General features: G+C 40.9%; 1 long non-coding RNA gene across 1 annotated transcript in view; it reads right to left on the bottom strand.

Annotated features, from left to right (window-relative positions):
- Window positions 1-1,792: 1,792 nt before the first annotated feature.
- LOC118169235 overlaps window positions 1,793-24,562 on the bottom strand; it is a 34,114-nt gene continuing 11,344 nt past the window's right edge. The window contains exons 2-4 of the long non-coding RNA XR_004751969.1: window positions 3,400-3,489; window positions 2,249-2,325; window positions 1,793-1,900 (exon numbers count right to left, since the gene is read on the bottom strand). This is a non-coding gene — a long non-coding RNA (uncharacterized LOC118169235). The remainder of the gene's footprint in view (window positions 1,901-2,248; window positions 2,326-3,399; window positions 3,490-24,562) is intronic.

Here is a 24,562-nt window from a genome sequence, read left to right on the forward strand (position 1 = left end):
GCACTCTAGAGTACTCATCCATAAGGAATGACGGGAAAGCAAACTAAGAGGACAGGTTTATCATAGCACAGGCTGAGACTCCAGGTTTGATATATCTTTCTCTTGGTCCTGGTTTCCCACACATGATATGAAGTGATTTAATTATGTGAAAAACAAATCCAATACTTTCCTCCTTTCCAGGGCCCCAGCTTCATACAAGACAAACTTAAAATCAATTTGTGCAGGAGGTGTAAAAGCCTTTGAGCAAGAATGGGGTGGACATGGGAGATGTTCTTGGAGTGGAAGGCACTTCAGCTGGTTTTTAAGGATTTTTTTTTTCATATGCTTTGAACTGTTAACAACAACAACAACTCTGGATGCTGCATAAATCCACAGCTGAGGGAGCTTGAGTGTACTAAGATGATTTATTCCTAGGGGTACATAAAGACACCTTAATATTTCTATGGCAATTTGCAAGGTTTGGGTAGAGGATTGGGTCTTTCTTTATGTAGGAAAAGATTCTGAATGCCATAAAAATTGACTTTGTTTCTCCATTCAAAAAATAATCAAAAATGCAGCTCCGAGTCTGGAATTGGAGAGCTGCAAGAAGTTTCATCTGATTTAAGCTAATTTTTTTTTTTAAATTATGTCTTCTTACTTCTTCCAAATAAATTGCATTAAAAACAATACTGTCATAATTTCTGTTTTTATATGTACATGTATAGAAAGCTGCTGCTTATGGTGTTCTTTGGCCTGAAGTGATAAATTTTGGTTGGGGAACAATATGTTCTTTGCTTTGTACTGCTTTGGGAACCACTGTGAGGCAAAAGTGCAGGACATATATATATATATAAAAAGGCAGCCCTCTGAGATGACAGAATCTGTCCTCACTCTCCAATCCACCTCCTCAGCTGACAGAATTTGCTGGCGTATCATTGGTGGCTGTTGAAAAGCTGGAAATCTCACTGCCTCACAAACAGGCCCAAGAACAAGCAAGGAATTAGATTTGATTTTGAGATATGATTTGCTAGTTCTGACTTTAAATTGGATGTGGTTTCCAAGAGATAGCATGGTGGCATCAGCTATGACTCCAGAACTGTGGCTAAGCTGTGATTTGTGCATTAAAATAGGACTAGACACACTTAGCTTTATAACATTTAACCAGAGATTGAATGCAGCCCTTAGAGGACAAGGACGTATTGATTCTGGTAAGCTTTTACTGTCTTGTTTTGAAAATTTTCCAAGAATCAGACTTTGGGGAGAAGAGACAAATCCAAAACTCCCAGAAAGCTATTCTCCCACAGATCTCAAACCACACACACAGCTACTTTCTCCTGTCATAATTTACATTAAAAAAAAAAAAAATCATTTTTTTTCACGGCTAACTATGGGGCACTGACTACGTCTTAATCTAACACACACACAGGTAATTCTTCACTTGATTCTGGGCAGCAACAGCTGCTTATATGATTATTCTCTTCACTGCAGTCATTTTATGTTATAGAAAATGACTTGGAGTGCCCATGTAAATGGTATTTTTTGAAGTCATGACTGCAGTGAATCACTTCTCACATCTTTCGCTTTCCAAGGATGAAAACACCAGAATCGTCTTTTTCCTTTAATAAAACAGACTTCATGTTCCTATGGTCACCTGTGCCACCATTATCAGTTTAAATTCCTCACTTCTTAGGATCAGGGATGTTCCAGATTAGGGTCCTAAAATAAATAATTTTGTTTTTAATCCTCTCAAGAAAAAAAAAAAAAAAAAAAAAAAAAAGACTGTGGAAATACCTTGCCTGATAGGATTGCATTTGATTGCATTTGTATTATTCTAGGCACACCTTATTGTTGGCTTATAGTGATCCTGCAATTAAGACAGACAAGCCTTTCCTTTCCCTCTCATTTCCAGCTGATGACCTCCCTGCCAGGTCCATGGAAAGAAGAAATACCTTTTATTATTCCCCACAAATATGACCTTGCAGTCTGAGCAATTATGTTTCATCGCATTGCATTATTCTCTGCCTGGTTGTTCCAAAATAATGGTTCAGGCTTTCACCACACTGGCAAAGCCTCTCATCTATGTTTCACCAGCATGGATCCACTTTTTATGCCAAGGCCATTACAAAAAATATCAGATATGATCAGTCCCCAGAATGATCCTTGAAAGACTTCACTCCAACCCAATTAGCTCTCTTCCAGCACAATTTGTCTTATCAGTTACTTTATCCACCTGCAATTCGTCTCTTAATCCTCCTTTTCTCTGGCTTACCTGCTCTTGTCCTGCACAGCTCTGAGCCCAGCATATTGCTGCAGTCCAGGCAGATTAGTTCTACTGCATTTCCCTGGCTTAAAAAAAAAATAAAATTCAAGTTGCACAGAAATATCCCACTAATCTGCAATACCCAAATGACCTTTCTGTATTATTTTTCCATTTAACTCCATATCTTTTAATTACCCTGCCCTCAGAGTTGCCCTGCTGCTGCCCATACCACTGAGGTCAGGGTAGCACCCCACTGCCCAACACCTTCCTCCACCCTGCCCACACTCTTTTCGTCACACTCTTTAGGTGTGTTTTTAGCTGCCTCTTTGTCACTCTTCCTTTAAATGCTCTCTTCCTTTAAAGGTCCTTGAGTACATTTTCTATGCCAAAAGCTGTCTTTTCTCTGAGAAAGTGGCTGCCAGATGTCCCAGAGCTCAGTTGTACTGAGTTCTGAATTCTCACTTCCACCTCTGAGGCAATGACTTCAATTTCCTATACTCTCACTCTCTGCAGGAACACTAACCTTGCCTCCATATTTTGCATCTCACAAAGAATTAATTCAAAATTACCACTTTACATGAGCCCAAATCCCAGTTACCTCTAATCTTAACAGTGTCCCCTTCGTATCAAAACTTATATCCTCACTCCTTGCCATTTTTATTTACAAGAATCTATTTTACTACAATGTGAGAAAAAGAAGTCATATTCTGAAGAAAATAATTTATATTTTACTGTTTTTAAACAATCTGTAAATATAAAATAATCCCATTCAAATTCATCTGAATTACTAACATTTAATCAAATTGGACTTATGAATTTTGATGCTTAAGAATATTTTGAGATATTAAATATCTTTCTTCTAATTTATTTAAAGATACAAAATTTCTCTTCCAGGGAGGTAGAAGATCTTATTAGTCAGTATTTATCAAAATACTGGATGGGGAAGTAACCCCTCAGAACTGTACTCATCTTGAGATTTAGGGGCTGCAGCATCTTTCAGATGCATCCTGCATGTATCAGTCAGGCTCCACTCTGCAGACTCAGCCTGGCCTATTAATTACCTCAGTCTCAATAGCCAGAACCTCTTATGAGATAATAATGTGTTGCTCCCACAAGCTGATGTACTTTAACCATGTGTCTGCCAGCCCATGCTGCATTACCTTTTCTCAACAGAGCTGTAACAGGTGCACCTTCTCCAGCGCTGATCAGTAATTCTTTCCTCTTAAATCCAGTTATGATTCATTTTGCACCTGACATAAAAAATAAATAAATAAATAAGAGGCTTCTGAGTTTGGAAGGCCCTCATCATGCTTTATTCATAACCAGCACACAGAAAAAGGCCAATTCTGCAAACCCAATTTCAGTTGAATTTGATTTATAAATAAAGAGTAGCCACATGGGAGAACCGAGCTGAGGAGAGGGCTTGGAGGGAGGTGAGGGAGCAACACCTCTCCTGAGGGCTGGGATTCATCTGCTTGTTTTGGCAGATATCTGATGGCTTATAGGAAAATAGAGCTGACAAGAAGAAAGGGTGAACGCAGCTTGTTAAGCAGAAGCCCAAACGACACTGCTGCAATTTGCCAGCACCTATTTAAAGCAGGAGTTACAAGAGGTTTGCGCAGTCATTGACAGGGGACGCTGGCAGACCGCCATCCCCAGGCTTCCCTTCTTTCTAGGAAAGCCATTTCCAAATGCTGAAGGGCAAAGGGGGGTGAAGGGAGGCAAAGCTTAGCGTTGTGAATTAAAGCTAGAAGTACAGGAGAGTTTCTTGAGCTGTGCTGCTGGAGAAAGAGCACTAGGGAGAAGCATGAGAGCCGCTGTTCAGTTTCTGCTGAAGGAGTCAGTGGTACCAAGCGGGACCATGCTGCTCTCCAAGCTGCTCCCACAAAATCTCACACCCCCTTTTACCTACCCTCTCTTTTTTCCAGAGCATCATAATATCCTCAAGGCCTCTGTCCACCATCCCAGAAACTCTTCCTGTCTGATTTGGGGGATTGTCTCCAACCCACTGCATTGCAACCTTCTGTAGATAAAAGGGGTTCCTTCATGCCCCACTTTTCCCAAAAATTAAACTTTTGTGCCCTTTTTTTTCCCGTGAAACCTGGGTCTTGCACCCATAGCAGTAGCCACTTGTATCTACTTTATTCTCAGGATGAATGGACTCAACCCTCATCTATTGGGCCTACTTTCCATTAACTCATGGAATAGCAGAACTTAGTGCATCTCAGCCTACACAAGTTAATATTTTTATTTATGCGGGCTGGTGCCTGGGAACAAGGATCCCAGTTGCTGGGCATTGACATTCAGATCCTGTGAGCACAGCCCGCAATACTTCCTGCTCCACTAACACATCTGTGTTAGCTCGATTTGGTCTTAAAACCAAAGAGAACACCGGAGAGAAGAGGAAGAACAGACAGTGAATTACGTAGGTCCACACATCCCTGCAAATACAGTCCTAAATGGTTGGATTATGTCATGTATTGGTCACATCATAATTTATGCTAATCCTGAAGATATACTAAAAGTACTACATCATACACCCTATATTCAAAAGAGATGGTTTTAATCTTCTATATTAACAAGTCATTTTTCTTCTTCCTTCACTTAGGCTCTGCAGGTGTTTGTTTTACAGCCAAAGAGCTTATAAGAGATAAGAACCAATTTCTTTTCCTTTTCTTTTACTCCCCTACCACTGAGCTACCCCAAGCACAGAATTAACTTGCATCAAATCCAGCCCTCAGCTTTTGGAAATTTTTTTCTTCCCTTTCACTTGCACTTATGACAGCAAGGGTATTTTGATGATGTTCTGCTGCCTCTTCAGCTGCCTCTTTTATATATATAAAAGAGTGAGACATGTATATATGTATATGTATTTACATATATAGAAAAATATTTTTATGCATATAAATGTGTATGTGTATGTATATTATATATATAAAGCACCCATCGCCACATCGATAACCATTCTCTAGAACCACTCTGGCAGCAGGAGTAAGAACAGGAGCTGACCTGTTAATACCTCAGCATTTCTGCTTCTCACCAATTAAGAAAAAAAAAAAAAAAAAAAAAGCCACAAGATTTTTCTGAATGAAGGCCAAGGCAAAGCACCCCAAAACTGCTGGGAATGGACTGTGGGTGTGGAACTGACCCTGGCAGCCTGGGCCACGAGAGCATGGACCTGACAATCCAGACATGTAACTTGAGACAAGAAGTTACCACACCCCAGCTAAACATTCATAATATTTCCTTATGAACTTCACATTGCGTGTAAGGATTTGAAGACTTTCTACCATCAGCCCCTGAAGAAAACAGTTTTTATTTATTTATTTATTTATTTATTTATTTATTTATTATAACAGCAAAAGCTAGGATTTTACTATATAAGTACTGGGAAGCTAAACCCAAAGTTTTTTTACAGAACTTGCTTAAAAGCAGAGACAGTTACAGTTGAAATAAATTTATTTAAAATGAATCAAATGCAGTCCCTCTAAAGGATGTTTAAAGTGCTAGTTATTAATTTTTGCTGTGCCCTCTGAACAAGATAAGCATTGCCTCCCATTTTACAGATTAAAATACTGAGACAGAGATGTGCAATTAGTTTCTCCAAGCCACAGAAGGGGACCTTGCTAAAATGCAATGTGAATGCAACAGTTAGTGGGTTTCTGTGAATAACAGACCAGGAACACATTTTCAAAGTCACTATGGTAAGTGTAATGACTAACTTCATTTTTGCAAGTGCATTCCTTCTCTCTGATTCATTCCTACAGCTGATGAGCTCATGTACTTCACAGTACCCATGGTGGGCTGCTTTCAGACCTTGATCACATCCAGTCCTGATCTGTAAAATGTGACACTTGTCTTCAGAGCCCAGCCTTGGGATAAAACTAGGATAAAACAGTTTGCATTTATTATCTGCAGGTAGCAAATGACAATTTCTAGCTATGTGATATGCAGGGTGAAGGAAGGGCCATTGATTTTTCTACTCAAGTGTCTTACTTTATTCCCAGATGTCTTAATTTTGCCAGATGTCCTTCTCCAAGCAATCCGCCTATATCATGTCCTGTGTCTAGGGCTCGCTGATAAGTCAGCATGGCTCTCCATGGCTAATGATTTGTCTATACCATTTGTTTTCTGTTGTTTTCCACCTTTTAACTTGTTTTATTTTGCAGATAGTGGCTTGTTCATTGTTTCAAGGTAATTAATAGAGCATTGATCAAATAAAAAGACCCTGGGCATAAACATGAAAAGACCAAGAATAATAAAAAAATGTAGTACAGAAAGTTTCTAATATCCAGTGGTCCTGTACAATTTTTGACCTTAAGCAAAGGAAAGTTGATGACTTTAATAGTTTTCCCATAAAAATTTGTCTTTCTTTTCCTCCTGAAAAAAAAAAAAAAAAAGGAAAGAAAAGAAAAGAAAAAATAATAATTCTGCTAATATCTTTTTTAAAACAAGACACTTTCCTGCTCTATCAGAGCAATCAAACCTGTGATTCACAGCTCTGGCTTCAAGCTACTAGCCTGGGCACTAGGCAGCACTTAAAGGAAATTAATCTGAATTTTGCTTCACGGAAAGGGCATATTTTCACTTTATTTTTAAATTAAAGGAGGAAAAGTAGAATGAAGGGGGAGCAGAAGGGAAAGAAGAAGGTGGGGCTCATTATGAAGCCGCGGGGCAAAACTGGTTCACATTAGAAATGCTTCAGAGCTCAGCATTAACTTTGTTCTTTAACAGTAAATAATCTAGTGAGCAATAAGAAATGTATAAGTACTGCCAGGGGGGTTGTAGATTGGGAGACACAGGGGTTTGTTTAATGTCTCCCTCTACGTGCATATTGTAGTTGGTATTAAAAATTGGATATTAGAGTTTGCCTTGGACTATTCTATTTATTATTTGTGCTGTGATGGAGAATGAAATTCTGCATCCTGTGTTTTATGGGTGGTTAAGCTAGATAATCTAATCATCCCTCCTGGCCTTTCACTCGACACAGCTGGAGGTTGCAATAAGGATTCGAAGGCTCCATCTTATTAAATACCAGAGCAAATTCACCATTATTATTTCTTTCTTTGTAAGAATACATCAAGAGGAGGGCCCTGTGGCAGCTAGATGCTCCACAAACAGAGCCAAGGTATGGACTCTGCTGAGAGGTGTTTATATCCTGAGGTAAAAGAAACAGGCCAAAGGGGTGGGAAAGGACAGATTAATAGATACTCTGATGTCAGTCAATATGATAAACCAAATCCTGGCTTCCTTTCCCTGAAGCTCTAACCATTCGCCACACACTTACCTCTTCAACAGACCAAGGAAGGCCACAGTGTCCCCCAAGAACTGCCCATAGATTTGGGGAGAAAGGGACCACACCACTAGCAAGATTGGATGGACATGGGCTGGAGTCTGCAGAGCCACCCAGGAGTCCCTGCCACTCCTCCTTTTCCTTGGCTGTCCAAGGGTGGAAGATACAGCCATCCCACTGACTTGTCCTGCCTCTGTAGAGCCTGCTGGAGAAGGACCATATCAAACAGGGGCTGATCCTTGGTCAGGAGCAATAAAATAGATGACACACACCTAAAAGGTTGGTTCCTGAACTATGATTGAATTGTCTGCAGAATGTCTTTCAGCTCAGGTTGTCCAAACCCAGAGAAAATGGACAAGCTTAAACTTGGACGTAGCAGCAGTTAGAATGAGGGAAAATATTGTGGGAAGAAAAAAATCTCTTTGGAGACAGGCAAAGTTTCCCCAGAACCTGAGTGAATGCTTCACAGAGAGAACAGTAACTTTTACTAGGGTTTTGATGGGTGCTATCTAGTTCTTCATAAGAAATTTGTGGGGCTGCCAGGTGGAGTGTTTTTTCCATGGCTCTATGTATGTCTGTTTAGGACTGTGAAGGACTCAAATACAAGATCCAAACACTGCCAGACTCTTAATTTGGAGATTTCAGACACTCGTTCACAGTTTGTGTACCTTACTACATTCGGGTTCTGTGATGGGCAACCCTGTGGGCACAACTGTGGTGGCCAAGAGAGAGCAAGATAGCTCCCTCTTGTCCTGTAGCCACCCCTGCAGCTTTTCCCCACCTCTGTTTCAGTTCTACTACCAGAGAAAAGCACATTATCTGCTGTGCTCAGTGCTATTCACATCTAAGTGATGACCTTTTAGAGGATGTAACAATTTCACTAAAAGAGGGAGAAAAATAAAAGGAATAATGTTTTTTTTTGTTTTGTTTTTAATCTGAATCTATCATTTTACAAGTTTCATAAATGGAGATCGTATGTGCCATATTATTAACAGTTGGGAAGGTGGGGAAGGGCTGAAAACTGAACAGGTTTTGCTCTTTTCTCTACAATGGCAATGAACTGAAATTCTTGATTCCCATGCTTCTAAAGGTCAGCCCGCTTTAGTACAAAACACAGGAGTGGCCATATTGTCTGACACTAGCTAGCACACAAGCCTTTAGGGAAAAGTAAAAGTGGGCAGTTATATATGATGTTTCCTGTAAACCTCCCATGGTTTGCCTATTTAATAAGTCCAAAAAGAGCTCTCTTCCATGTATTTGTCTAGTCTTCCTCTGAGTCCATGTAAGTCTGCATCCAGAATATCCCCATGAAATGAATTACACAAGTCTACTACAAATCTTGTGAAGAAATCTCTGCTCTTGTTCATTTTAAATCTGGTTCCCACTACTCTGGGGAGCCTGGGTTCCTGCTCTTTGGCCCCTTGCTCTTATTTTAAAGCAGATGGAGAACACTAGATCCATCTCCACTTTTCCTGGATATTTAAACCCATTATATTTGTCTTAATATGCCTCTTAACATTTCAGATTTGGAAACTTCTGCTTTGGCCTCTCCTCCCTAAATGTCTGCTAAGCTGTGTCTTAAAGGCTTTCAGACACTGAGATTCTGTAGCTTCTCTCAGATATTGGATCCCTCCCTCAAGGGTTGATAGTATGTTAATAAACTATTTTCTTCCTTTTTTTCTTATTGTAATTATACATCCCATAGGAGAGCCATTGTGTTTTATATACACAAAAACATCCTGAAAATTTAATGTCAGCATAGCAATAGGGAATTCAAAACCTAAATACAGCCATGCATTCATTTTCCCTCCACTGATAATAAATTCATACAACAAAAGTTGACTACCTTTAAGTCACCTCCTCTCAACTCTTCTTTTATTTTGTTATGAGTCAGGAATCATGTCCTGTTTTGGGGGGTAAGAAATGTCTTTTCTAGAGTGGGAAGGAAGGGGGTTGCTGGCTTGTCTTTCTCTTTCATTTTGTTTTAAATGTCCTTTGTATTTGTAGAACAGATAGCAGTCCTGCTTTATACAGCAGGTCAGGACAAGATGTAGTGCTATTATGCTATGTAGTGCTATTCCTTTCCCTTTTCTCATTTGTGCAAAACCAGGAGGGTGCTACATTATCCAAAAAGCAGAACAGACTTATCTGTCACTCGCAGAGCTTGGCTAATGTATGTTGCAGTTGTCCCAGGAACACTGTCTCAGCGACATAAATGTAATAAACGCAGCACAAATGCATGGCATTAAATCAAATATTAACTCTGACCCTTAGAGGTCAAAGAGTCAAAAGCAGGAAGCTGTAGATGGTCTTTCTGAAGCTCCTGAAGACCCCCTATACAGTCAGAGAAAAGCTGGTGATACATCAAGCACCTGTATGCAGACTGTGGGGTGCTGAGAGCTTATTCTTGCTGGCTCTTGAGGGAGGTTCAGGATCCCCCGCAACCCAGGGCATTGGCACTCCTGCCCCAGAAGACCCTCCCCTTGCTGCCCCTGGAGTAGTGAGAAGTTTGTTCTTGCTGCAGAGAGGGAGGAAGAATGCTCACATTGCTATGCTTCATCTGTGAAGGCATGCAGCTTCTTTTGCTAGACAAGGTGTGTTTATTCAGAAAGCCTTGCAGTATTTTGCAATAAGAAATAGTGCTGCCTTGAAGGAACTGTGCAAGCTGGTGTTTTTCAGATTCTCTGGAAAAATGGACTAACCTGGACATGGCGGGGGGGGTGATTTGCTCAAGTGAATTCCTGGCAGAGGCAAGGGTTGAAAGCCTCATGCTTGCTTTAAACGCCATACCAATCTGTCTCCTGAAACAGCACATACTCTGTGGACAGCAGCAAATCTCAAAGTACATGGATAGAATCATTAAGGTTCGAAAAGATCTTCAAGATCACCTAGTCCAACCATCACCCTACAACCAATGTCACCCACTAAACCATGTCCCTAAGTATCACATCCAGACTCTCCTTGAAGACTTCCAGGGACAGTGACACCACCACCTCCCTGGACAACCCATTTCAATGTCTGACTGCTCTTTCTGAGAAGAAATTTCTCCTAATTTCCAACCAAAGCCTCCCCTGGCACAACTTGAGGCCATTCCCTCTAGTCCTGTCACTAGTTACCTGTGAGAAGAGGCTGATCCCCAACTCCCCATGGCTTCCTTTCAGGCAGTTGCAGAGAGCAATAAGGTCTGCCCTGAGCCTCCTCTTCTCCAAACTAAACAACCCCAGTGCCCTCAGCCGCTCCTCACAGGTCTTGCGTTCCAGGTCCTTTACCAGCTTCATAGCCCTTCTCTGGGCATGCTCCAGGGCCTCGATGTCCTTCCTGTAGTGAGGGGCCCAAAGCTGAATGCAGTACTTGAGGTGTGGCGTCACCAGAGCTGAGTACAGGGAAACAATCACCTCCGTGGCACTGCTGGCTGCACAATTCCTGATACAGGCCAGGATGCCATAGGCCTTCTCGGCCACCTGGGCACACTGCCAGCTCATGGTCAGGCAAGTGTCGACCAACACCCCCAGATTCTTTTCCTCTACACAGCCTTCCAGCCACTCTGCCCCAAGCCTCTAGCATTGCATGGGGTTGTTATGACCAAAGTTGGACCTGGCACTTAGCCATGTTGAACCTCATCCCTTTGGCCTCTGCCCATTGATCCAACGTGTCCAGGTCCCTCTGCAGGGCCTTACTACCCTCCAGCATATTGACTCTACCCCCCAACCCAACCTGGTGTTGTCTGCAAACTTACCAAGGGTGCATTCAATTCAGCAGACTGAAACAATGGAGAGAAATAGAACAAGGTCTTCCAAGAAAGACTCTGCAAACCAGGGGATGTCTTGGGACAGAGTTAAGTCTTGACTGAGCAAATATCAGTCAGCCCACAAGCATAGTTACACACATCCCTACTCTATCTTACAGTGCTGCTGAACATCAAGCTCAGATCCAAATAACAGACATCATCTCCTTCCTGGAGGGTGGTCCAGAGATCAATGGAAGTGGACCCTGTGGCTGACATTGCAGGGGAGAGGGGAGCAGCCCCTGCAGTGCAAATTCACGCCCTCGATGGCCCACCCAGCCTGAGGTGTTGTATTTACTAATTTGTTCCTCTGCTGCTAGGTTTCCATCAGGTCAGTAAGCTGAACTGGTGACACGTGGGACTGCTACAAGGAAAGAGTTGGAAGGTGGCATTAGAGCTTGCCGGTCCTTGCTGGCATTGACCCATGTCATTTTAGCCAGTCAAGAAGTAGGCACCACACAAGTATCAAAATAAACTGAAATGCTGGATTTCCCATGAAGTTTTCTCATCCAAGTGCAATATTAATTAAGCATGACCCTGCTTAACTTGCTGAAATATGAGATTTTGTGCCTGGAATTGTCAGGTCTTTAGGCTAAACAGATTAACAGACAGGTCAGATATAAAATACAACACAGCCCAGAAGGGCTAATACGCAGTTATACGCAGTTTGATATTGACAGTGCCTTTCCAAAGCAGGTTAATTAAAGTAATAGCTTAGCTTTTTTTTTTTTTTTCTTTTTTTATACAGCTTTTTCAAAGAAAATTACTTTGAATATTTCCCTGTTTTTTCTATAATTATGCAACCTGTTACAACAAGAAGCTAATTAGGAAATATATCTGGGTTTGGAAACAAACTGCATCAATGCATTTTCACAAAGGGTTTTCATCTTCTTGAGACAAAGATCACTTTTAGCTATAATTAAGGCTGATAAACCTGGTAAAGAGGAAATTAACAAAAATTGCAGCATGCTGAGCAGCTCAACGGGCTTATGAAAACACACTTTTGAAAGGTAAAAAAAAAAAGAAAAAATCAACACACAAGTGAACAGTCTTCATGACACTCTTAATTATACCCCAAAAAAAAAAAAAAAAAAAAAAAAGTCATGGATTTTTGATCAAATTGAGCATTCCCGCTAACTTTCTACAGTTTGATGTTTCAAGCCACTTAATTGCTGCAGAGTAAGAGTGGAAGTCTTTTCCATATGCATTAAGGGCAGTAGCAATCAGCAATAAATTCCTGGAAAACAGTTTGTACAAATTGTTTCCTTAATCAAGAGAACTCGGAAGCACTGCCTGATTTACTGCTCCCTTTTTAATGCAGGCTTGTCTTTTAGGAATAGGTGTCAGCACCCCAGCATCTTGTCACAAATTCTGCCCTTGATTTATTCTCAAGCTGTGGACAAATCACTCTGAAACTCACTGTATCTTCCTATAAAACGGATGTATGAATTCCTTCAACTAAATGCTGTGTTGACTCTACTTATAGCAAAAGCTGAGAACCTAGCCCAAAAGGTGGGATACGATACAAATGACAAGTATTGAAATATGAGGAAATTTCAGATGCCAGACAGATTCTCATGGGAACCTCTCTATTTAGTGCCCTTATGCCCTTAAATAGTGAAGGATCTTGTGTCACATTCAGCATCATGTATGAACTGTCCATGAAAAGTAATTTCCTAAGTTCCACCTGTAACCCTATGAAGTAGGTTCAGTTGGAAAAGTCTCTTAAACCAGAAAAAAACTTAACCAGAAAGTAACATTAGATCAGATGTAATAAGTCTCAGACTATGCCTTCAGCACACTAGCAAGATGTGTTTTGTTCCAGCTGACAACAAGAGGAGATCCCATCTGCCATTTTCTTCTCTCAGGTGAGCACTTCCCAGAATATATATATATCTTCCCATATATATTCTATATAGCATTGTCAGCCTCCACTCTTCAAAAACATATGGATTGAATTTTAAATGTTGCGGTTGTCATCTTGTCAGTCCTGCCAGAGTACTGGATGTGACACATTGGGGTAAGAAAAGAGGTCTTGGAAAGAAGCAGGACTCTTATTAATGGGATGTTAAAAAGGGCCATAGGCTTAACACGCACCACACCTACCCAGGTGATACTGAGGGTAACAAATGGCACCACTAGAGCGCCTTCTCCCCTAGCTTCAAAAGCCTGGCAAAATGTACAGGCCAAGCTCAAATTTGATTAAAAAAAAAAAAAAAAAAAAAAAAAAAGTAAATGTAAGGATCACCTTACTCTTGATTGAGTTTGAAATCGGTCTTAGCCTGCCCTAGGTCTGGCTGTTGTCTGTTCAGAAAGATAGGAGCAGATGGCTTCTTCTCTGATGCTGTCAAGAAGGTGAATCCTGTGCTGTTTTCCTAAATAGTAACTGTAGCTGTTGAGGGGAAGATGAAGTCACACTGCATTGGAAGCAGTATGTTGAAGTTCAAAATAACATTGGTGTCCCAGATCTACAGATTGCTCTGTGGAAGCTGTAGCTTTAGACAGACAGGCCAACCCAAGGGGACAAGAAACAACCTTAAAATCTCAGGGGGAAGATCTGGTTATGCAAAGCACACTCTCCAGTTCTTCTAGAGCCTGCTTCTCCTACTCCATACTATGGCAGGGGTTAGCATAGCATAGGTCAAGCCCTGAGCCTAGAGAACTCTGTGGTCTGACTATGAATTTGTGAAAAGAGGGGACCAGTACCGTACCTGCGTTTTTTTGTTATAACTTTCCAAAACCACAATAAATCTTGCCTGGAAATATCAACCAATTTAGGAAACAAAGAAATGACAGTGATTTCCATCTTGAAAAGAATTGGCCAAAAAATAGTATGCTTCTTGCTCTTCTAATAATGTGTATCACTCAACAAGAAGGTTATTAATGACCTCACTACAACTCTTTTTCTCTGCCTATGTGTAAAAGCTGCATTTTTTGATCAAAGGATGACATAATTAAATGTTCTTCAAATGCTCAAGCCACATTAGCTAAAAGCCTAATTTTGTTCTTGTTGTTTCTGCCTTGTTTTTCAAACAAATCAGGAGTTGATCAATTATTTAGCAAGTACTAACCTCCCAACCATCACCTGCACACACAGTGAATCTGATTCAAGCAAATGTCTTTTTTGACAAATGGTTTCATCCTGCCTGATTTATCAACATAATGTAAATGGGGTATTTTGACAATGTGGCATTGGTTACAGACTTTTCATAGTGTCAGTAGTCTTATACTGCTGGCTGTTTGCAAGGACATGGTGAGAAAGGGTTTTCTCTGAAAAGAAAAAACGTGATCTATATCAGTTTGGAAATATGTGTCTTGACAGCCCCTATACCCAAAAAAGCAATAAGAAGACATACAATTTTGGCTGTGCTCTCAGCAGTGAAAGTCATCTGCTGACTCTAAGGCAGGAAAATCAAGAATGCTATTGCGGTTAAGTGAGACTATTAAATTACCACTTCTCAAATCATAAATCTTTTCCAGAGAGGCTCACATGAAGCAAGATTTTATATAGACAATTATAACATGAAAGTAGGTTATATTCCACAAGCAAACCCCTTCCTCCTCTTGTGTAAATGGACATAGGCAATCCCTCTGGTACAAAATCACTTTCTAGAGTCAAGAATTTCTTTTCTACTTCTCATTCTTGGGTTTTGCAATTCTATCATATTGGTTGTAATGAGTACTTCTGCACATGGGACACTGTTTTCACTGGTGTGGGTGGGGTGCGGCATGCCCACATCCAATCATTCGACTATAGATTTGTGCTGACTCAAGCGTCGAGTAGGAGACTGTGTAGTGGGTTTTGGTGGCAAGGTTTTGGTAGCAGGGGGCCATAGGGTTGGCTTCTGTGAGAAGGATCTAGAAACTGCCCCCTGTTTGGTAAGGGGCCCACTGCTGACCACAGCTGAGCCAATAAGTGATGTTGTTTTGCACCTCTGTGAGAGCATATTTAAGATAGGGAAAAAGAACGCTGCACCACACAGCAGCTGAGAGGAGTGAGAAACAGCCTTGCAGGCACCAAGGTCAGCGAAGAAGGAGGGGGAGAGGTGCTCCAGGCACCGGAGCAGAAGTCCCCTGCGGCCTGTGGTGAGGACCATGGTGAAGCAGGATGTCCCCCTGCGGCCCACGGAGTACCACAGTGGAGCAGGGTTCCACGCTGCAGCCCATGAAGGAGACCACGGTGGAGCAAGTGGACCTGCACTGATGGAGACTGCAGCCTGTGGAAGACCCCTGCCAGAGCAGATTCCAGGCTGGACCTTCAGCCCATGGAGAGGAGACCACGCAGGAGCAGGTGACCTGGCAGGAGCTGCTGCCCATGGGGGACCCAGGTTGGAGCAGTTTGCTCCCAAGGGATGGAGCCCGTGGTACAGACCCATACCTGGAGCAGTTCTTGAAGAGCTGCTGCCTGTAGGAAGCCCACTCCGGATCAGTTCAGCAAGGACTGCATCCCGTGGGAGGGACCCCACAGCACAGGGGATGAGAGTGACCGAGAAGGAGTGGCGGTGAGAAACGCTATAGACTGACCATAACCCCCATTCCCCCGTGCCACTCAGGGGGAGGAGGTGGAAGAGGATGGATGGGGGGCAAGGTGCTTTTGGTTTCTTTACTTTGTTTCTCGCTTCTCTAGCTCGTTATTAATAGGCAATAAATATTACTGTCTCCCTATGCTGAGTCTGTTTTGCCCATCACAATAATTACTGTGCAATCTCCTCATCCTTATCTCAACCCTTGAGCCCCTTTCATCGTATTTTCTCCCCGTTCCTCTTTGGGGGGAGTGAGAGAGTGGTTGTGGTGGAGCTCAGCCACCCACCCGAGTAAAACCACCACAGACTGTGACAGTCTCCTTCGTGCAAATCTTAGACCATAGCCAGGATATATGGCATTGTGTCTGCAGCAAATGGCAGAGCTTCCTTCCTGCCCTGCAGCCTTCACCAACACCAGTACATCCAGTGAAAACTATTATACCCCCTAACTGGGGGTTTTCCAGCAAGAAAGACATTGGCCTTGTGAAAGGCAAGGACCCTGGCTATGGCAGTACAACCTCCTATCACACAATCTGATGGATTAGAAATACTCCACCTGTTGAGATGTTTCGTGCAAGGTGGCCCTTGACTGGGAGAGAAAACTCTTGAGGTGTCTTTATCTATGAGCTCACATCTTCACTGAATGAGGAGGGGAAAACGTACAACTCAGTTGTGAGTTGTATAAAGTCTGTTGTATCAGCACCGATTTACTTGGCCAGTGGGAGATTAACTACCTGGGGCAACCTGCAGACCATATTACTTCTTCCTTGCTGTGTCCTGTCAGGCTCCCTCAGCAACTGAGAGGTGAATTTGGGATCGTGTGGCCTGAACAAAAACAACAGAGCAAAGCTAAATAAAGAGAAACTTCCCTCGGTGAAGTAGAGACAAGACAGATGAGGAATCTGGGCTTTATCAGCTGAACCACCGCATGTTTAGAGCATGTTTTCTATAGCTTCCAAATACCCCCTGTTTGGACAGGTGTCTGCTTTGAATAGATAATGCAGAAAAACAGCCAGTCCATTGGAGAATTAATAACATGAGTAATTTATCTCATTCCAGTAGCCCCTGGGCATGTGGTACTGGAAAATTTTCCACTCTTTCCTAAGATGAACCTGGGTTTAATTGAGTCCCAGACTCAATTCACGTCAAGGGAAGTTCTGTTTGTTCTTAATCAATTCCAATTCTCTTACTCTTTCTCTTCCTTCTACCTCACTGCTATCTTTGTGTGGATCTCCTCTGATTTCTCAGAAGAGTAACTTGAAAGAGTATGACCATCAATCAGTCCTCACACAGGGAAGTAGTTTATTTTGTCTTTATTGTCACCTAGTGCAGACTTCTTCTTCCGGCTCAACTAGGAGATGTGATTACAAAAATAAAATAAAATAATGTATTCAATTTCCCAGAAAAGAAAACGTTTACAAATTCTGTTTCTTTGACTTAAATATACAACTATGGTGCTCTGAATTTCTGCTTTCCCTGTTTCCATCTGGAGCATCAGATTGTAGAATAAATGTACAAAGAAAATAAAAGTCTCTCTTAACCTTTCAGAAGCCTAATACTTTTTAAATGCAGAAGGCTGGAAAGAGGATGGACTACATTCACTTGTCAAGGTGCTAGTATTTTACAAAAACTATTGTCCATATTCATATTATGGGAACTGGGAATAAAAATATACACTCTCATTCATACTTATAGGTGAAAAGATTTCAAAGTTTAACATGAAGCATCTCAGTAGCATGGAAACAAATTTGCTACCCAACATCTCTCAAAGGATTTTATTATTTTTTATCAGCTACTTTTACCTCAGGATCTCACCATGTGAGGTACTGCACAAACATGGAGCATGTTTCTGTTGGAAAAGATTACTTTAAAGCAGAGTTCAAAAGGCGAAGTTTCAAAGGAGAGAAACAGGAAGCAGCAGGAAGGGTGACTGGCCATCCAAAGAAGAATCTTCCACAGATAAGATGTAGCTTTAATCCAGAGCCCTTAGAACTACCTGAGGACCAAAACCATGAGAGTATCTTTGGGCAGGCAAGGCAAGAATAAGAAACCCTGTGGCAGATCTCCTTTGTCTGAGAGACCAGTTAGGCCATTGTTCTGTTTGTCAGTTCAGAGATAAAGATGTAAAAGGTCAGACAACATGCATTAGCAATCCAGCCCACTTCTATGGAGGCTGGAGGGAGGCCAGACAAGTTCTCCTGGGGACTGCAAGGGAACCAGAGCAGCTTTTCCCCAGGGTTAGAAAGATGCTAAACTGTCCCTCAGCAAAGCAATTTGATAGACCAAGGTTCTCTCCAGCTAGTGGATATGTGCCTATTTTCTGCCTCTGACCTTGGCATCACTTAGGGATGCTCTCTCCAGGCATTATTTTTCCTACATCATTATTCTTCTAGGTTCCTTGTTTAGGTATTTTGATGAGAGCTAGTGAAATTTTTTCTATAAATTGCCGGTAGCCTTATTCTTAAAAACATGCTTTTAAAGAATAGAAAAGAGTTCACAACGGGAGGGTGATCTTATGCAGATGGAGACAAAAGGGATGGGATTTCCTCAAGTACATGCAGTGATATGTTGATAAAATAGGGATAAAACCATTTTCACTGCACAATATAGATTCAGCTAGTATAGACAGAAAAAGACACAGCTCACAGTGCATTTGAATCACAGATTTTCATTCAGGCCTATCTTTATTAATAGAATTGGTTATTCTCTTCCTTAATGGTTTAAACTTAATCAGTGAAGCACCATTTTAGCATGCAAATATCTTCTGAAAAGTAAATGTTCCATAAACAAACCCCATTCCATATCAGTTACATCTGAGAAACACATCCCATTAGGTCAGGACAAAAAAAAAAAGACTGAAAACAAGCTCAAAACGTACTGCTAGTTCTGAGATATATGCTGTTGTTCTTCCTTATTATTCTTCTAGTTGCAAACATAGTTAGTTGCAAATGTTTCTTTCCCTGGAGTACCGAAATAAGAAGTGAGTTTATTTTGAACAAAAGCAGAAAAGAACAACAACTATACATGAATGATGATTTCTTATTTAATTCCATCTGTATGTACTGGCAGCATTTCTATAAGCACTTTTATTTTTTAATTTTCCTAATTTTCCATTGGGAGAACAATACTACAGAATGGGCCTGAATTCATTAGTGGGATTGGAGGCAATTCTGCCTAAGCAGCCACATAGCTCCTTTGAAAGAGATACCGTCAGAGAGAGATGCTGAGGAAGAGATAAGCAAGAACAGTTCTCTTCTACAGGTTGAAACAATAGTAACTTGATTGAATTTATAATATATTTCTTGCTTCTGTATATGCTCAGCTCTAAAGATGTTGTGCTAGGGGCATGGAAACATCCAAGTATCTCTCAATATGGTCTCAATTTTTTTTTTTTTTTTTTTTTTTAACCTTGTCCTCATTCTCTACAGTTCATTGTCTTGCCAGAAGGATATAAAAGATGTTTTACCAAGAAGCAACCTGCAATTCAGGCTATGAATGACAGTTTCGGAAGCTTCTACGTTTACGTTAGAAGAAAAAATAAAAAAATAAAAAAAAAAAAAAGCCTAACAGAGAAAACAAGTGTTCAACCTGGAAACATGTCACTAGATGTTTTGAGGTTTGCTTCTGTTAAAATCATAACATAAAACATATGAGGGCTTCTGTTGGTGGTTCTCCTCTTACAGAAAATTAAGGTGCTGTTCCTTGTTATTTAAAGAAAAGCATCATTAAATTGCTCTAACATCTTGCAGACCATACCACAATTCTTGCACTCCCTGAATTAATGACCAAATGAACAAGGACAAGTTTCAAAAGAAGCTAGGATCATGCAGCATAAGATGCACTTTATTTCTTTGACAAGCATAGTTTATTTTTAATTATTCCTTTTGCTTTACAGTACATTAATAAATGCTCTGGAGTATACTTAGTGTAAGTAATGAAATCTTCATAATACAAGGCTTCACTACAAGCTTCTGATGCTTACTGACAAAGAGGCAGAGACCTTGGGGGAGATTTTGTTCATGAAAAACACTTTCATGGAAATTAGCAACCCATAAATTAATGAGGTTCTCCCAGAAGGGGAGATACTGCTCTGCTAGTATGAACCCTCTGAATTCGGGAACCCTTTCCAAGCTAAAGCACAGGCTTCTTTGAAATTCAGTGGAGAAGGAGACTGACTCATCCTCATCCCATCCTGAAAGTCAGGCTCTGGAGGCAGCAGAAAATACCTCTGCTCTGACTATAAACCTTGCATGCTGTCATGGGCTAAAGCATCAGCCTCCACAGTGCTTAGCAATTAGTGACAATCAGTGCCCATCAAGGACTGATTTTAATGATGGCAGAAAAATACTGCAGAGAGTGCAGCACAGCAAACTTGCTGTAGACAAGGAGAAGCTCCAGAGTTGCCCAGCCCCAGGGTCTAGGGTATCACAACACTGAGTTAGCCTCTGGGACAGAAACCTCTGAGATCAGGATGCCAGATCCCATGGCCCATGCTGCACACCTTCAGTCACTGTTGGTTGGACACAAAGTGTTGCAAAACCACTACAATGCAAAAAAGACACTGTCTGCCCCCTTCAGCCTTTCTGGCCTCTGCCAACAAGGGAGGGAGAAAGGGGAGAGAGGACTATCCAAAGTGGGGAAACACACACTGAAGCACAAATTGGCAGCAATTTGGAGAGCCCATCCATGCAATATCATGTCCACATTTCTTCCAACAGCAAACACAGGGTGTCCTTGCGTGGGAGGGAGACAGTGGTAGTAGAAGGGAAATTATAAGGAGATGGAGAAAAAGTAGAACAACTCTGCAGCTAGATTTCTAGTCAAAAGGGAGGTAAATTATAGTCTTCAGCTTAATGCAAACAATGAGGCACAAAATGGAAGCTGAGGCTGGATAGAGTCAGCAACAGGCAAATTAACCTCTTCATCTTCAGGCTTACCTGATTCAATTTTCACCAGTGTGATGGAGAAGTTTGACACAACACCAAGGGGGTTAGATGCTTCTGCAGCTGAACAGCCCCCTGCAGCTGCACAACTCCCTCTATCAGCCTGCTTTCAGTTTGACTTTTACAAGTTAGTTCCTGTGCTGGGATGAGTCAGGCTTGTATTTCAGGGTGGAAGGGCTCCTTTTAGATCCCTCCATCTTACATTTCATTATCCCTTGGAATATATTTAATTATAATGTCATCCACTGAAGGCTTAAGCCCTTGGTGTTTGTATAGTTCCTAGCATGGCAAGGTTGTCATCCATGAATAAATATGCCAAAAACCACCACATGACAGCAGCAGCAATAACAGTACAAGCTGGTAACTCTGATATTCTGATATGAGTTTCCAAAGCGTTCAAAGAAGAAATGTAGAAAAGACAAACTTCTGCTATAATACCTCCTACTATCCTTCCCTACAAGAAGGGCAGAGACTTTCTGTGACCCCTCTCCATCCCCCTGTTAAGCCTCTGAAGAGAGTAGTATAGTCAATTATCTAGCTGAAGAATAGCCACCCTCCACCTCCCTCACAAACTAATTCCATCTGATTTCTTGAACTACATACGCATGATCCGTCACCAAATGCAGTTAAAATCAGTGGCACAGAGAAGGCAATCACTCAAGACAAACTCAGGGCAAAGACTTTCCTACACTTCATATCTTCCAATGCAGGAAAGTATCTCTGTTTGAAATGAAAAACAAAAAATAAAAAATAAAAAGTGGTCCTCTTAATGGCAGGATAGTTCAGAGTAATCACACTAGAAATCATTTACCATGTCTGGCAGCTGTTACCTTTCTACAAGCCAGAAAATGGAAGATGCTGAATTAGTTCCATAATTTCTGTTGTTAAATTATTTCAGTCCACTATTTCTCAGACCATCTCCCCTACACTCAGTTTGTTTCACTGAGACATGGACCTGACAGATGTCTCCAGCAAGTGTTGTGGCATCAAATAGACTACATTTTGGGGAGGGCTTTGAGGGAGGAGATGTCAGGGATAAGACATACTTCGCTTTTGGAAATAAAACTTATGTGTGAAACACCAAGTTACACATAGTGCTTCGTTGTGCAAGATCCCCTATCCAACTCCAAATTTGAACATGATTTACCTGGCCTGTAACATGTTTATAAGAGGGAGCATGTTTGGTTTTTTTGTTTGTTTTTGTTTTTTGCTTTTTGTTTGTTTACTTTTGATTTTGAGGTAATTATGTTTAAAACTTAAAGGTTTTTACTGTCATTTATAAAATTTTTAGCAATAAATATATTACATATAGCAAAATATCCTCAAGTCCAGATGAGAAAAAGAGCCAAACAAAACAAGAAGCAGGCTAAGGAATGTTTTCATCTCTGTGGGAGGATCTTATATACGAGGACCTGATTCAGACTTTCTGGGGGACCAAAAAGGACAAATTCTGCTCCTTTCCATAAATCCAGTTTACGTTACTCTGTCAGCCCTAAGGAGACTTCTAAATGTTAGTAAGCATGGATTTTATTCACATGGAAGACAACTAGCAAAGCTCCTGTTCTCCTCTATATACACCCCTCTCTTAGCAGCAGCTGGGGAGGAGGAAGCAACACTGCAGTAGAGACAAGGCTGTGAGACACCATGCATTGATTAAAATAGTCCTGAGGGACAGCTATGTCTGACACCCACACAAACACAATGCCATGCTTAACAAATTGTGGAAGTGGGTGACATGGCTGACTCTTTCTCTACCTTACTGCATACTTACTAAAGATAAGCCAAGGATGATGCTGGCTGAATTGTTTGGTGACTCTCTTATTCAATGAAATTTAGCAGCAGAGTGATAAATTTTATTGATTCCCACTGGGCTAGTAATGTGCCCAGTACAAACATAATTTTATTCCCTGCTGTGACTTTTTAGAATAATGATATACTAAATACTTTTTGGTTTTGTCTTTAAAGGCAAATAAGAAAGTGAATAAAATGTAGAAGCTTTTAAATCTCTGATTTAAATTCAATAAAGCAATGAAAAAAAAATGCATAGACAATACAGTTAAGCTTAAAAGCAATAGCACAGCATCATATTATTGTATTACATAGTACTACATAGGTATAGTCCTTGAGACAGGAAACTGGAGAACCTATTTGGTCAGTAGTTTGGACTATCAGTTGCCCCATACACCAGTCTCATAGCTGTGTGATAAAAGAATACCTGTACCTATCTGATAAAAGAAATTGTGTGCATTGTGGGTACATGTGATATGCAGGAAGTAGTTGGTTCCCTCCTGGATCTACTTGCAAGTGGCTCTACCCCATCTGCATCAACTATAATCCGGTTCATAATTTAGAAATAGATTACATGTTCATCATGCACTCAGTAAGAGGATTCCCGTGTAGCCTGATTGCTGTTACCGTCAGTTGAGCAACAGGTCAAGGATTAAGTATCCCAGATCTCAAGACTTTCTGCTTTCTAATTCTGCTACTGATTTACTTTACATCATAATCTTATTTCTCTGCCACAAAAATAAATTATTCCTGATTAAAACCATGCTTCTAAAGCCTTTTGCAGTTTTCTCATTGCAGACTCTAATGCAGATGTGACCATGTATGTGTGTCTGCAGTAAGACAAGTATGTCATTCAAAGATGACTTTTCATCATAGACGTCTGCCATTGCTAGCATCCTTGGTTCAGCTCAGACTACAAAAAAAATGGCCTGTGCAGTCTCTAGAGAAGACCTGCATTTACAGTATTTTAACTCCAGCCACTGGATATCACTGAGCATGAAATTCGTATCAGCCAAGATGTAGCAATAGCAAGTAAGGTGTCTCGTACAACTGATTTTTCTGCCTGGCTTTCACCAAGCTGTCTTTTCCTCTCTCTCTCTCTCTCTTTTTTTCCTTCCTCTATAGCCATATAGTTGCAGGTATCCAGGAGAAATTTGAATTCCCCCAGTTCCTGAGTGCAGTCAGGTGCTTAAACATTTAAATGACTTCCGGCAGAGAAATGATTAAACTCCCTTGAAAGAAAATGTACCTTGCTATGCCAGGTAGAGACAATATGATTGGAAAGTTGACACCCAAATTCTAGGCTCCTTGGTTGCCATGATAACTGACTGATAATGCTGTCATTTTCTCCATTTAAGTCTAAAGCTTGCTGCTCACCTTCATCAGCATTGGTATAATTTTCATTTTCTTCATTTCACTTAGAAAACAACTTCAGCATTTATCACATCTTTCATTGCACATAGTTGTAGACCTTGAAAATCCTGCTGTCTCCAGAGGATCCAAACATGTTTGGAACAGTAGCTCAGTGCCATTCAGCCTAAAATCCAGGTGGAAATTACAGGCACCGAGAACATGTGTAACACTACCATTTTGTGTGGGTATGGCCATCCCCGTTCAGTCAAAGAATGGTCTTTGATTACCATAATCTCACTGCCTGCCCTTCAACAGCCAGGGGTGTAACATGATCTCTGTTTCAAGAAGGAAAATAAACCACAGGAACTGATTTATGGCATATGAAAAATCTTAAGCAATACTGTGACCAAAATCTAAATTGTTAGAATTTATCCCATGCTTATACAAAAAAAAAAAAAAAAAAAAAAAAATCAAATATTTCAAAGAAAATTAAATAACATTGATATACTGAAGCCACTAGAATACAGGTTATAATGTCTTAATTTAAAAATTGATGATGTTCAATTGAAATATTTCTATAAGGACCATTATCAAAAACCACATGTAAAAGAAGAAGGGAGAAAATGAGGGGGTTTGGTG

This window comes from Oxyura jamaicensis, chromosome 6, assembly GCF_011077185.1.
Source record: "Oxyura jamaicensis isolate SHBP4307 breed ruddy duck chromosome 6, BPBGC_Ojam_1.0, whole genome shotgun sequence".
In the NCBI taxonomy this organism is placed as follows: Eukaryota; Metazoa; Chordata; class Aves; order Anseriformes; family Anatidae; genus Oxyura; species Oxyura jamaicensis.